Consider the following 15184-nt stretch of genomic DNA (forward strand, 5'->3'; position numbering starts at 1 on the left):
AGGTGGCTTTAAAAGCTAGCCTGAAAGCATTTGTATTTTATCTTAGAGGCATTACAGAGCTCCTCGAGATTTTTGAGGAGGGGTGTGTTATCATCAGATATGTCTTAGGAATACTAATTTGGCTGCTAGGTGTAGGATGGACTGAGGAGGGGACAGAATGGAAGCAAAGAAACTGATCAGAAGGCTACAGTGAAAACCTGGGTGAGGATCTCTGAGGAACAAGAATGGTGTCTTAAGTGTGTCCAGCACATTTCATTTGGTTGCATGCACAGGGTATCTTATTTTTTGTATTAAATATATTGGACATTTATGTTTAACATTTATTGAATCCTCAGTCATAAAGGACATTATTTTTATAACTTAAACTAAAGAAAGTAAAATGTAAACTTAATTTAAAAAATTAACAATTAAACTATACTAAAATGCAGTGAGGCCCCACATATTGTGAGGGTTGTCTCCTATATGCAGCAAGAACTTCTCATCAAGCATCTTGAAGGAAGGCAGAATAGATGATCTCTGACTTCTTCTCCCTGTGACCTTTCCTCAGGGGAGACATTAAATCTTGCCAAGAGTGGAGGAAGGAAGTTGGGGCCAGAGGCAGCTGCTCTGCTTTCCTCAGAGCAGGGTTATTTGGCTAGCTAGCATTCTATCTATTTGCTCACTTAAGTATTATGTCTGGGACATCTGATTTTCAAGTTCAATCCAAACTCTGATCACTGTTTCATTATTGGAGGAAGGAGGACCCCAAGTTTTTATCCAACGCTTCATTCTCCTTTCCCATCAAATACCAGTTCCACATAGCAATTATCATAGAAACCCATTTATCCAAATTATAGCAAAACAGAATTTAGAGAAATGATACACAAGAGACTATATACTCTTATATATATGATATATATGAGACTATATACTCATATATATAATATATATAACATATATATTATATATAAGAGACTATATACTCTTATATATAATACAGAGGAAAGGAACTCTTCCATTGGGAACAAGGTAATAGCTCAACTGAGGAGTCCCAGATCTCACCCAAGGGGAAATTCCCTTAAGTCTCTAGTGTAGCTAACTGGGGATGGGCACAGAATGGAGACTACCAGCTCCTCTCATGTCATCTTCTTTGCAGTATTTTTCTTTAGCAACCTAAAGTTGTTGTCTTCCATCTTCTCTCTTGAACCTGAAAGCCCAAAGTCTGAAGTGATTCATCGACTTGAAGAAAGCTCAAAAAAGGTGGAAGAGCTATCATCTCTCCTGATCTCTCCTGCCTTGCCAAAGTCACAGGACATTGATGTCCACCACTAAGGAAAGTTTCCCATAGCAATTGGCTTTGGGATTATATAAAAATACACATTGCAAAGATTTCCTTTCAATCAAGCCCTCCCTCTTATTCTGAAATACTCAACAACTGCCTTATCTTCTTGAGGAGAAAAGAATGTTTCCAACTATAGTTTGTCATAAAGAACTAACTGGCAGTGTAGTTGAAGGGCTGGTGATTGGAGACGATGCATCCCTTTAAAATTTAAAATGCAAACTTCTTAATTTCTTAGCCACATCAGTCAGAGATCCATGGTTAAGACATGAAAAACAAAGTGACTAGAGGAATCTAAGGGGAGAAACATGTTTAGCTGATTTTCCCTCCTGTTGTTATAGCAAGCTAGTCTCAGGTAGGGGTGGGAAGGAGGAGGGTAGACCCTGAGAGGAACTGGGCTCCACCAATCAATCAGAAGAGCCATCAGAGCAGGAAATGTAGCAGCATACAGAATTTGGAAATGTCCTAGAGGGGCCTTGGCTAACAGATCATGGGATTATTAATTGTTAGACATTTCTCTCATACCAAAAACTTCCAGAAAAGGGGAAAAATTGAGAACTAGAGGAAGAAACTGGGAATAGTGACATTGCCTACAGCATCTACTGGGAGCCCCCATACACCAGGAAAGCAGCCCTGCAACATTAAATTACTCTTGCGGTCTTCCCAACTTGGAATATTCCCTAGTAAGGTCCATCCCTTTGTTACACTGCCTTCCCCCGTTAAAATGTAAGCTCCTCAGGGCAGCTAGGTAGAGCAGTGAATAGAGCACCGGCCCTGGAGTCAGAAGGACCTGAGTTCAAATCCGACCTCAGACACATAACACTTACTAGCTATGTGACCTTGGGCAAGTCACTTAACCCCAATTGCTCTGCCTTCCCCCCTCCAAAAAAGACCCCCCCCAAAAAAAAAAAAAAAAGAATGTAAGCTCCTTGAGAGCAGGTGCAGCCCTTAGCAGAGCGTCTGGCATATAGTAAGGTTTTAGTAAAGATTGCCCCTCCTCCATCCTCTCCTGCTTCCCTCCTTAGACCACCAGCAGCAGTATTTCTTAAATTGTCCTTGGGAGGTTCTTCTCCATCCTCTCCTACTGGCATCCTGGTCTGATCAGAGAAACTCACTAGCGTTGATTGGCTGAATTCGCCAAAACTCCTTCCCTCGTTCTGATTAGGTCTTAGTATGGTCATGGGCGGGGTTAGGCAGGTGCCCATCGACTGTAACGTATAGGGCTATGATTGGAAGAAAGAACAGACATTCCCAGAGCTTCCTTCTGTCGCCTGGGTTGCAAGGGGCCGGGCCAGCCCTTGATCAGGTTCTTTCGTCTTGGTTGGTCTATTTCTACGTCGTTCACGATGTCACGAGTTTATTGGTGTTTAAAGCTCCTGAAGGAGGAGGATTGGCTGAGCGTTGGTCCCGCCTCTGCGCTAGTCGCCGGTTCTTTGGGGTGGGGAATTGGACCAGGATCTTTAAGGTGTGCTGGGTTAGGGACGGGTTCTACTGCTTGGTACCCCAGTTTCAGCCGCCTCAGCAGGCGGAGGAAGGGACAGGCAGGGACCAGCGGCCCAGAGAGAACGATCCTCCTGGCGCTGATAGTCCCTCCTCCTGCCCTCTCTGGACCAAGGCAGGAAGGGGCTTGACCGCCTTTGGACGGTGGGAGCGCCCTCCTCTCTCTCTAGGTCCCTGGCGTCCTCCGGGGATGGATTGCATAACTGACCTTGACCTCTGCCAAAGTGCCCGACGAGGGCGTGGCTGTGCCTTGAGATCGAAACTCAGTCATTTCAACTGAGGAAGTGTACACGCACACAGGCAAACATGTATATACACATAACACATATATGTGTGTGTAACACAGACACGCATATATGTGTATATATAAACACTAAAATATATTTAAATCATAATACATTAAGACATATATACATATATAGTTTTTCATCCTTTTGTTTTCGAAAAGGACCAAAGACATCACGGTGTTGGGGTAAACTAATGGATAGTGGGTGACGTCTTGATTTGTGAGTTAATTGGATTTAAATGAGACAGAGTTGCACAAAATTGTCAGGAGCCATCATAGTCCAGTGGCAGAACAAAAGTCAAGACAAATTGTCGATGGCCTAGGATGAAGGAGATGACCCTGGAATCTTCCACAAAGCCTCTGCTTCAGCCCCCTTCCTGGCCTTTGGAACAAATTATTCTCATCTTCCCATTCTGCTGGGGGGAGAGGCCTAGAAGTTTTTATATTCTTTGAACAAACACGCCTTAATTTATTGGATGGGGTTGAGGCCTGTCCTTACCCTCAATTGGTTTTAGCTGTGTGGCAAGAGGTTTTACTGGGGTGTGACTGGGCTTGCTACAGCTTCTTGGAGCCAAAAGTGAGAATTGGGGAGACAGATGGACTCCAAATATGGATAAGCAAGAGGAAGGCTCAGCAAGCCTCACACCAAATGAGCTAATCCTTCCTGAATACCATATATATACATAAACATATAAATATATACACATACATATGCATACATGTGTTGAGGGCCAGTCTCTGACCCAGTCCATACATGGAAAGAGTCTGGTCCAGGATTTCTCCCAAGCTAGCTCTCTGTGAAGGCTATATTATGCTTAAGATTGGCTCACCATCTCTTCCTGACTTGCAGGAGCTTAGGAAGTGATAATGGAGAAGTGACTCAGACATAGATGCATGCAAGGGAACAAGGACATTAAAACATGGATGTATGTAAGTGAACAAGGACATTAAAACATACAGATGTACATCAGTGAACAAGGACATTAAACATTTTCTCCTGGAATTCTAAGAGAGAATTACATTCATTATATAAACCCTGCCCTCTGATAAATAAATAGGAAACTTCTATGACAGATTCTCGCCTGGCTTGCATCCATCATTCCACACTTCTCGGTTCAGCTTATGCCCATTTTGATGCAGGCATCATATATGCATATACATATAGTTTTAATTAGCCAAGGTCTGCCTTCTCATCCTCCTTACACCCCACCCCACTTGCACTGAGAACAGGAAAAAACCGAAACCCATTATATACATGTATAGTCAATCAAAACACAGTTCCACATTGACCATATCACTCCCACCCCAACTTTGATTCATTCTACATTCTAAGTCTTTGTTTTCTATCAAGGGGTGGGTAGCATATTTCAATATTAGTCCTCTGGAACTAGTCACTATCCTAAAACTTCACAATAGTATCCTTTCACATTTATATACCAAAACCTGTTCATCCATTTCCCAATTTATGGGAACTACCTCATATTTCCATTCTTTGCCACCTCAAAGAAAGGTACAAATATTTATGTACCTTCTTAGAGTTTGTTTTGCTTGGAAGTAATCCCTCCCTTAATTTGCCTTATCTCTAATTCCCCCTCCCTACTTCTTTCTTTTTCCCCTATTTTTCTTTTGAGTGAAATGTATTTTTGTACCCAACTCTCCCTCTGTCTCTTTCTCTCTCTGTCTCTCTCTCCTCTGTGTGTGTATTGTATATATTCATTCTTTTGACCAGAGGAGAATGAGGTTCAAGTATCAGAAGCTCACCCTGCCCCTCCTTATTTGTATAGATGTCTACTATTACACCCACATTTTGTGAATAATTTCCCCTAACCTTCCTCTTCTCCCCCTCCCCATTCCTCTTTCCCTCTCCATTCTTTTCTTTTCTTTTTCTTTTTCTTTTTGGAGGGCAATTAGGATTAAGTAACTTGCCCAAGGTCACAGGGCTAGTTTTGTGTGTGTTTGTGTGTATATGTGCGTGTGTTGTGTCTGAGTCCGGATCCGAACTCAGGTCCTCCTGGCTCCAGGGCCAGTGCTCTACTCACTGCACCACCTAGCTACCCTCCATTCTTTTTTTAAGATCAAAATATAATAGAACCACTCCTGGACCTTATCTAATTAGACTCCCTCTATAAACTCTGATAATGATAGGGTTCAGAGGGGATACATATATCATCTCCCAATATTCGAATGTAAGCAGTTTATCCTTTAGTCCTTTGTCATTGTCTATTTATGTTTACCTTTTGATGTTTCTCTTTACTCCGATGTTTGGACTTCAAATTTCTATGCAACTATGGTCTTTTTATCTGGAGTACTTGGAAGTCTTCTATTTCATTAAAGGCATATCCCCCCCAACCTGTATTATACCCAATTTTACTGGGTAAGTTATGGATTGTAATCTCATATCCTTTGCTATCTGGAATATCACATTCCAAGTTCTCCAATCCTTTAAGTTGTGGCTGCTAAATTGTGTGTGATCCTGATTATGCCTCCTTGGTACTTGAATTCTTTCTTTCTGGTTTCTTGCAATATTTTTTCTTTGACCTGGAAGTTCTGGATTTTGGCTATGATGTTCCTAGGAGTTTTCATTTTAGGGCTTCTTCCAGGAGTTGACTGGCATCTTCTTTCTATGTCCATTTTACCCTCTGGTTCTAAGCTTTGGACAGTTTACTTTTAAGATTTTTTGAACTAGAATGGCCAAGCTCTTCCTTTGGTCATGGTGTTTAGATAGTACAATAATCCTTAAATTTTTTGTCCTTGATCTGTTTTTCAGTCAGTTGTTTTTGCTATGAGATAATTTACATTTTATTTCATTTTTCCAGCCTTTTAACTTAAAACAACAACAACAACTATTTCTTGTTGCCACATGAATTAATTGGTTTCTGTTTGGTCCATTTAAATTTCAGGGAGTTTGTTGCTTGAGTAGAGTTTTGTACTTTTTGTGTGATTCCCTTTCCAATTCTTTCTTCCATATCTCTCATTTCTTTTCCAGTTTTATCCTTAAGTTCTCTCATTCCATTTATAAAAACATTTTAAACTTTTTTCTTTTTTGCAAAAAAACCCCAACTCTTCCTTCATCTCTTCTAGGAATTCTAGTTGAGTTTTTGCCCAAGCTGTGTTTTACTCTGAGGTTTTGCATGTAAGTGTTTGGAGTTGTTATCTTCTTTTGAATTTCTGTTTTGGGCATCCTTACCACCATAATATTTCATTATGATATAGTTTTTATGTTTGTTTGTTTTCCCATTCTTTCTGCCTACTTCCTGACTTCAGATTTGATGTTAGAGATAGAATATGCCACACTTCTGGAGGGAATATTTTGGCTGGTCCTGTTGTTGCTTCCTTGTGATACTGAGTGTTGTGTTATTCCAGGATATCAGGAACAGTCTGGGGATTTGCAGGTTATCAGTGCTGCTAAAGGTGTCTGATCTAGGTTAAAGTCTGATTGCTATCCCATGCCCCCATCCCCACCCCCACCCTGAGCTCTGCAAGTTTCTGACCTGGGTTTGGGTCTATTTAAGAATATAGTACTTTGGGTGACTATGTGGTACAATGAATAGAGCACCAGCCCTAGAGTCAGGAGGATCTGAGTTCAAATTCGGCCCCAGATACTTAACACTTACTAGCTCTGTGACCTTGGGCAAGTCACTTAACCCCAATTGCCCTGCTTCTCCCCCTCCAAAAAGCAAAAAAAAAAAAAAAAAGAATATAGTGCTCATAGATTCTGTCCCTATTAGCCAGCAGGAAAACTCTGTTGGTTCAAAATGGTGGAAGTGTAAGCTCCTCTTTAGTCTGGGTTTCCTGACTCTGTTAAAGCTTTAAGTGAGACCCTTGTCTGAACTTGGGGTCTGAGCCACACCACTGCTACCACTAGCTTTTAACTTCCTCCTTTCTAGGAACAAGGGTCTCCCTTCCTGGGAAAGGCAATACCCCTGCCTGCATAGGTCCCCTTACTCTTCCCTGGATCTGTGACCCAGAATTGGATAATGGACAGCAAAGCTACCGATTGACACTTGTCCCCATTGCAGAGCACAATATGTATAGATACAGATCTAGGTGTAGATCCAGGTCTTCCTTTTGTTTGGGTGTATAGCCTCTCTGTGGGTGCTAGTGTGCTTTGGGCACTTCCTACTCCTGCTTAAACATATCTCCATGTCTGAAGACCTTTCTGTCTATCTACCTATGCTAACCTTGGCTGGACAAAGGACTCAGGACTTTTTCAGTATTTGTCCATCAGAATTTGGGCTGGTGCATTTTATAGATCTGTTTGGTGGAGTTGTGGTCATGAACCCAGCTACATTACTTCCTTCTGTTCTGCCATGTTGGCTCTCTCAAGAAGCATTTATTAGACATTTCTTTTTTTTTTTTTTTTAAAGCAATTGGGGGTTAAGTAACTTGCTCAAGGTTACATGGCCAGTTATTTCTGGGTGTGGTGCTGAGTGTCTGAGCCCGGAATTCGATCTCCAGGTCATCCTGACGCTGGAGCCGGTGCTCTTACTCGCTGAGCCACCTGGCCATCCCTAAGCAATTGGGGTTAAGTAACTTGCTCAAGGTTACACGGCCAAGGTGTTTCTGGGTGGGTGCTAAGTGTCTGAGCCCGGGATTCGATCCCCAGGTCATCCCAACACTGGAGCCGGTGCTCTTACTCTCTGTGCTACCTGGCCGCCCCTGTTAGACATTTCTTACACATAAAATATTGCTCTTAGTACTGGAAATACAAAGACAGATTGGATATATAGGACTTGTTCACATACAAGTTATTACTAATATAGTGCTTTAAAATTTGCAAAGCACTTTACCAATAGTGTCTCATTTGATCATCACAGCAACCCTGGGAGGTAGGTGCTATTATTATCTCCATTGTACAAGTGAAGAACCTTAGGCAGAGAGAAGTTAAGTGACTTGCCCAAGGTTATACAGGTAGTAAGTCTGAAACCAGATTTGAACTTAAATCTTCCTAACTCCAGGTCCAGCCCTCTGTCCATTGGAAAAACAGGGTGATTGAATGAAAAAGCATTTATTATGTGTTTAATATATCCAAAAGCACTGAAGATAGAGGAAGAAAAGAAGATAGTGCCTGATCTCATATTCGAATGGGATAGATATCACATATAGAAGGTTTCAGCTGTAAGAAAGCTGGACAGCATATAACATTTAAGATAAAATCATAGCAGTTTCTGATGTGAAGCAATGAACAGTGCCAAGGACTTTGATGACAAGAACCATTTGAAGGTCTTCAGTAGCTATGTCTACAGTCTCCAAGGGGGTGGTGACTCCCAGGATGGGTCACAAGCAGGGTATAGACTAGAGGCTGCTGTCACTCCTAAGACTCTTCTGTGGCAGTTGGTGATGCTGGTGGTGGCTATGAAGGAAGCTCTTTTCTCCACAGTGATTTCTTACCTTAGCAATAGCTGTAGGGCCCAGGCAGGAAGCAAAAAGTAACTGCTCTTGCAACTTGCTTTGTAACTACGGACGAGTCACTTCCCTCTGGGCCACATTTTCCATGTATCATGTTCTGTGATTCCATGACCACAAATAACTGTGGTATAGGGGAGCATGAGATAAGTGCAAAGGAGAGGCCAAAGCAAATTAATATTTGAATTGGAGGATGGAAAAATTAAACTCCTATCTGTTGCCTCAGGAGAAGGGCAGCTCCCCTTATTGATGTAAGAGAGAATCGGTACATGTATTCTAATGATCCATTGCTTCATTAACCTACGGGAACATTAGCTGGGCTAAGCAGTGCCTATTAGTTTCACTAAGCTCAAGACTGGAGAGTTGGGGGTGAGATTCTGTGGGGGTGGAAAGTAAGAGAGGGAAAGAAATGAGTGAGGGTTAGAAAAAAATAGAGATTCATTTATTAGAGCTGGTAGGATGCAAGACAATTATTTGCCTCAGGTATGGCTTAGCATCATGTGCCATCAGTTACTCATCCTTGTCATATTTTGTGGTTCTTATCTGCTTGTTCATTCCTCTACTTGAAAGTGAAGGAAAGATATCTCTGGTTCAGTGTTCTGTAAGCCACCAACTTCTGAATATTTACTGTGTACAGAATACTTTAGCTTCATGCATCTTCATTTATGTAGCACCTTCACCCCCAAAAAACTCATTGTGAATATAATGCACTTATCATTTATCATTTCTGTGCAGTAGATAGATTACCTAAGCCTATATATGTATAATGAAAATATTTGGAGTTAGAAGTGGGGATGTGAAAGTTTAACGATGTGTGGGAGCACATCATGAGAGTATTTTTATAAATTATACACATAATTTACAAAACTAAAAAAAACACAGTGTTTATAAATAATTTATGTTTATAAATCCCTGTAAATTTTATAAATATAATTATAAGTAAAATATGAAGTTGGTGTAATTTTAGAAATATAAATATAAAATTGATAGGACTATAAATATAATATAAATACAAATAAAATTTGATATGATTTTATAGATTCATGTAAATTCTATTTTCTGTGGCAGATAGCTGGGTTTTGTGGGGCTTTTGGTTTTTTGGTAATGTCAAATCCTATAGAGGTTTGTTTTTCAGCCTTAGTAAAAAAAAAATCTTTGCTCTTGTTCTGAACATATTGTATTATATTATTGTATATTTTATAAATTATATATTTTACAAGTGCATATATTTTATAAATTATATATTTTGATTCCAGGGCTAGAGTGTTATTAAGGTCTGACTACCTACTCCAACCCAGCTGACTTGAGCAAAACCCATGAAGCCAGGACCCTGAAATAACTTGTTGAGGTAGGTCTTAATAGGTGTGGCACCTATGGAAATTGCTGAAAGTCCTGTCTGAAATCAATGGGATCCAAATGAATCTGGATTTGGCTAGTTTGACTTTAGTAGCTTCTTCCACAGTCCTGTTCCATGGGAAAAAAATGTCCATGCTTTCACATATACCACCTTAAGAATTGTTGTTTCCATGACTTTTCTATTCTCTTTGAAGAGAATGAATGACTGAGTAATCTGTAGGCTCAGAAGGGCATTACTGTTGACATATAATATAGAACTATTCTCATGTTTTCACATATAATTACTATTATTTTGGCCATGGTTCTAACTCTCTATACAGCCTTGTTTGGTGATCTCATCAGCTGTCATGGATTCAATCGTCATCCCATATGCAGATGATGCTTGTTGATCTATTGATACTGCCCTAATTTGTCTCCTGATCTCCAGTATCAAATCGTCAATTGCTCATTAGACATATCTACCTGGATATCCCATAGACATCTCAATCTCAGCATGTTCAAGAGCGCTCATCATCTTTCCCTCCAAACCTTCACCCTTCCAGACATCTCTATCACTGTCAGTGGTACCAATATCCTTTCTGCCTTGGCGTCATCTTCAACTCCTCACTCTCACTCACCCGACAAACCAATTAACTGCCAATTAATTAACCCCACAAATCCAATTAACTGTTGATTCTACCTTTGTAGCACCTCATGTTTATGTTCTTTTTTCTCCATTGACACACCTGGTGTAGGCCCTTATCACCTCATGCCTAGACTACTGCATTAGCCTTCTGGTTTATCTCCCTTGTTATCAAATGCTTTCAATGAGAAACAACACAGTATCAAGGTCAGCTACTGCATTCATGGTAAATTCTTCAACTTGAAAAGGCTACAAGTCAAGACCAAAGTGGAGGGAGTGTTGGTACATGATATTCTGTTTGCAGTTGATTGTGCAGTCAATGCAGCCTCTGAAGCTGAGGTGCAATAATGCATGTTTCAATTCTCTGCTGATTTTGCTACTTTTGGCCTAACAATTAACACCAAGAAAACCAGGTGCTCCATCAGCCACCACCACCACACCATCCATACCATCAGTTACAGCAAATAGAGAAGTTTTGAATGCTGCGGTTAAGTTACCTACCTTCTTGGTAGGGTACTTTCCAGGGATGTACACGTTGTAATGAGGTTGATGCATGCATTGCCAGAGCTAACTCAGTGTTTGGGAGGCTCTGAAGGAAAGTATGGGAGAGAAGAGATATTATACTGACTACCAGACTGAAGGTCTACAGAACTATTGTGATGACCTCATTGGTGTCACTGTGAAACCTGCCAGGAAAATGGATCACTCCCATTTGAATTGTCTCAGGAAGATTCTGAAGACAACCTGACACTGAGGTCCTTACTCAACTAAACTGCCAAGCGTTCAAATTCTGTTTCAGAGAGTGCAACTCCGTTGGACTGGGCTTGTTGTTCGAATGCAAAAATACGCTTGCCAAAAAGACTATTTTATGGAGAACTCACACAGGGCAAGTGTTGACATGGTGGTCAGAAGAAGCGATACAAGGACACTCTCAAGGTCTCTCTTAAGAACTTTGGAATTGATTGTGTGACATGGGAGGTACTGGCACTGGACCTCCCAGCATGGCATGCCCTCATCTGAGAACATGCTGTGCTTGGTGGGCAAAGTAGAACTGAAACAGTTCAAAGGAAGTGCAGGATGCACAAATTTAGAATACCCATCCCACATGTTCACACAAACTATTTGTGCCCGACCTGTGCTAGAGCATTCCAAACTAATACTGGTTTGATCAGCCACAGTTGGACACATTGAAACTTGGCCCTAGCATAGTGATGTCATTTTGGTTGTCTTTGAGAACAAAGGACAACAACTGACCAACCATCTTCCTTCCTCAGGTCTTTCCCCAATGTAGCCTATCTTCCACGAAGCTTCCAAAGTGCAGGTCTGACCATGTCACTCTCCTCCTCAGTAAGCTCCAGTGGCTCCCTATTACTTCCAGCATCAAATATAAAGTGCTCTGTTTGATGTTTAAAAATCTTCACAAACTGGCTTCTCCTTACCTTTCCAGTCCTCTTTCACTTTACTCCCTTCCACATACTCTTACCATTCGGTGATACCATCTCCCAACTGAGTGCCTTTTCAATAACTGTTCCCTTATGCATGGAAAACTCTTGTTCTTCCTCTCTGTCTTCTGGCTTCCTTCAAGACTCAGCTCAGACAGCACATTCTTCACGAGGCTTTCCCAGTTCCCCCAGGACTTCCATCTGCTGCTTATTGTCTCTCTCATTAGAAGGTAAGCTCCTTGAGAGCAGGGACTATGTTTTTTACCTACTTTGGGTCTCCAGTGCTTTACACAGTGCTTGGCACAGAATAATTGATTAATAAATGTTTATTGAAGATAAAAATAATTTGTTATAGTTATCCCTTTTTTATTGAATAGCATGTGATCTGGCAAAAATTGATAAATTTTTTAAAGCTAAATCTATTTTATAATTAAATCCTGTTATAAAATTGGAGACAGATTCTATGGAAAACAACATCATAGAGTCAAAACTTTGTGTTCAAAAGGGGTAAAGATGTTAATCAGCTCATTGGAATGTTGGGCAATTATCATGAATGCTTTGCTTAGTAAGGTTTATATTTCCCATTTAGCAGGGCTTTGTTTTTGTTTTTGCCTATTTAGCAGCATTTTCCGTATTCTCCTCAGATCAGTAACTCTCTCCTGTCAGCCATTTCTTTGGATAGTGCTTTTATCCATGCCTGGCGTTTCCCAAATTTCATTTGCTTCTTTCTCAGTAGTACTTTGCCAGTAGGTGTCTCATGTATGCTCCTTTTTAGCCTGAATATCCTTTAAGGTCTAAGATTTGAATTATCTAACATTAGCCAGTTTACTAGTTAATCAGATCTCTCTGTAGAAAAGGGCTTCAAATAAAGGGATGCCTGTACAGTTAACCCTTCCATATCACAGGGGTTAGGGGCAAGGTTCCCCTTGTGATCTGGAAAATCCTTGTAAAATTTTTTGGCCTTCCCTTCATACCAGAAAAGAAATCTGAATTTTTATTTTCTTATGGGATGTTTATAGTGCCTTGTTGTAAAAATTGGGTTTATATTATACAATCCTATTCACATATTTTATGCATTTCTAACTTTCTAAACTTTCTCCTTGTCATCTGCTGGCTTTTATGTGTTGTCTACAGCTTCCTCAAAACTCCAAAATTTGCATTTAATTTCTTATGCCAACCCTGCAATATATTGAAACCATAATGGGGAAAGTCATAATGTGAAAGGGATAACTTTATTTATCAATGCAGGATTTAACAGCTTAGGTTCAGTAATACTTATGGCAATAGAAATTAGTTAAGCAATGGAGTAATACCTATTGCATATCCTGCTTGGGTGATGGAGTAGAAAAAATGTTCTAGGGCAAATCACTGAAGGTTAAAGCACAGTTTGCTTTTGTAGATAAGACAAACTATTGATTTTTTTAAAAAGGCAGAGCTAAGTTTAAAGTTTAGCATCTGCTAAAAAGATATCTGAAAAAAAGACAATTTTTGTGTATTTCTTTTTTCTGCCAAAAAAAAGCATTTCTTGAACTATTTCTCCTCTGGGCAATATAATTCAACTGTTGGGAAATGCCTTTGAAAAACAGGTTTAAAAACCTCTTGGGAAGAAGGAGATGTGAATTCTTATGGTAGGTTTGGATATAACTGGCAAAATCACCATTTTATACAAGGTAAAAGTAGAGGAAATTGTTACTTCTATTCCAATGATAGCAGTACCCTGCTTCATGGGAATTAATTACAGAAAACAATTTAATACTCTACTATATTTATTAACTACTATCTTCTTATGACTGTTCCATGGATAGAAGTTCTGTTTCCCTAGTAAGATTGTAAATTCCTTGATTGCAGGCATCATGTCATATACTTCCCTATATTCCTTTATACTACCTAGCAATAGCACTAAGCACATCATAGGCATTCAGGAAAATTCTTTGAGTGAATGACTAGGCATAACTACAGAGAGACCAAATCCTAGTCCTTTTTCTCAGTTTCCTAGGGAAGGTATGCCTTCTGTCTTCTCTAGTTTCTTGAACCCAGCAACCCTAGACACCATAAGTTGACAGTGGCTGGGCCAGCAGCGTTTTCAGGATTTTTAGCAAAAGATGGCAGGTTAAAAGTAGGATAGGAGGATGCACTGAAGGCAAATCCCATTTAAAAAAAATAAAATAAGATAATATTTATAAAAGAGTTTGGCATAATGTCTGACACATAGTTGGCTCCCTATAAATGCTTATTGACTTACCTTATTCCCTTATTTTGCCATTGGTCGACAACCGGTACAATGTAAATTCACCATTCTTGGAGTTAAAAGATAGGGGTCTGAGACCTGACTACAATACTTACAAATGAGCCTCAATCACTTCATCTATGAAATGGGACAAATATTACTTCACAAGATTATTTTGACCATTTTTTCAGACCTTTAAGAGGCTATATAAATGTGAGCTATTATTATTCATGTGCATTTAAAATATTATTGCCATATATTTTTCAGTTTTCAAAGTATTAAAGATTAGCCTAGGGTGGATTCATAAATAAATGTAACTGCTTTACATATTTCAAAGGATCTAATCCCTTTGAAACCATATACTTCCCTGGGAGGCACTTCCCTAGGTTGCCTCTTAGAGTAATTGGAGATGAGGTATTAAAAAAAATGCCAGTCTGCTCTGAAAATAACTGTTTGACTAGTGTGATAAGAGATTTTTCCTGGTTTGTCTGTATTGCTTTCATTTAGAGCATGCTAAATTTAACTGACATAAAACTTAAACTCCAGTGATTAACTAATTTTTGGCTCAGATTTATCACCTCTGTTTATTTAAGATGAGCATGTCTAGTAACTAGGTATAGAAATTTTTTGAAAAATATCTGGCAATGATATTTTCCGTATTAATTCTTCTGTATCAATCACATCTCTACCTTCCAGTATTAATGGCTAGTCTTCAGATTCCAGCTTTATACCTAGTGTTTACTGGTGAGTTTATAATTTTACTTGATATGAGCTTCCCTCTCTGCTATCTGGTCTTTGATATGTAAATCTTTGCCTCCCCTTCTACCTGCTGTAAAATTCTGTTGTATCCATTCTGGTGACATAACTAATACCTATATAATATTTCTCAAACTGAGTCTCAGGTCCCACTGTTTTTTGTATACCATGGATTTATGCCTCAAACATGTGATAAGCCAGTTACCAAAGTATTTCTGCATATTGATAAGTATGATTGGCAGCAGTGCCTAACCAATGAATCTTTGGACAA

This window comes from Petaurus breviceps, unplaced genomic scaffold (genome assembly GCF_028583685.1).
Source record: "Petaurus breviceps papuanus isolate PSGF00001 unplaced genomic scaffold, PetGlider_PUasm1.0 90925, whole genome shotgun sequence".
Classification (NCBI taxonomy): Eukaryota; Metazoa; Chordata; class Mammalia; order Diprotodontia; family Petauridae; genus Petaurus; species Petaurus breviceps.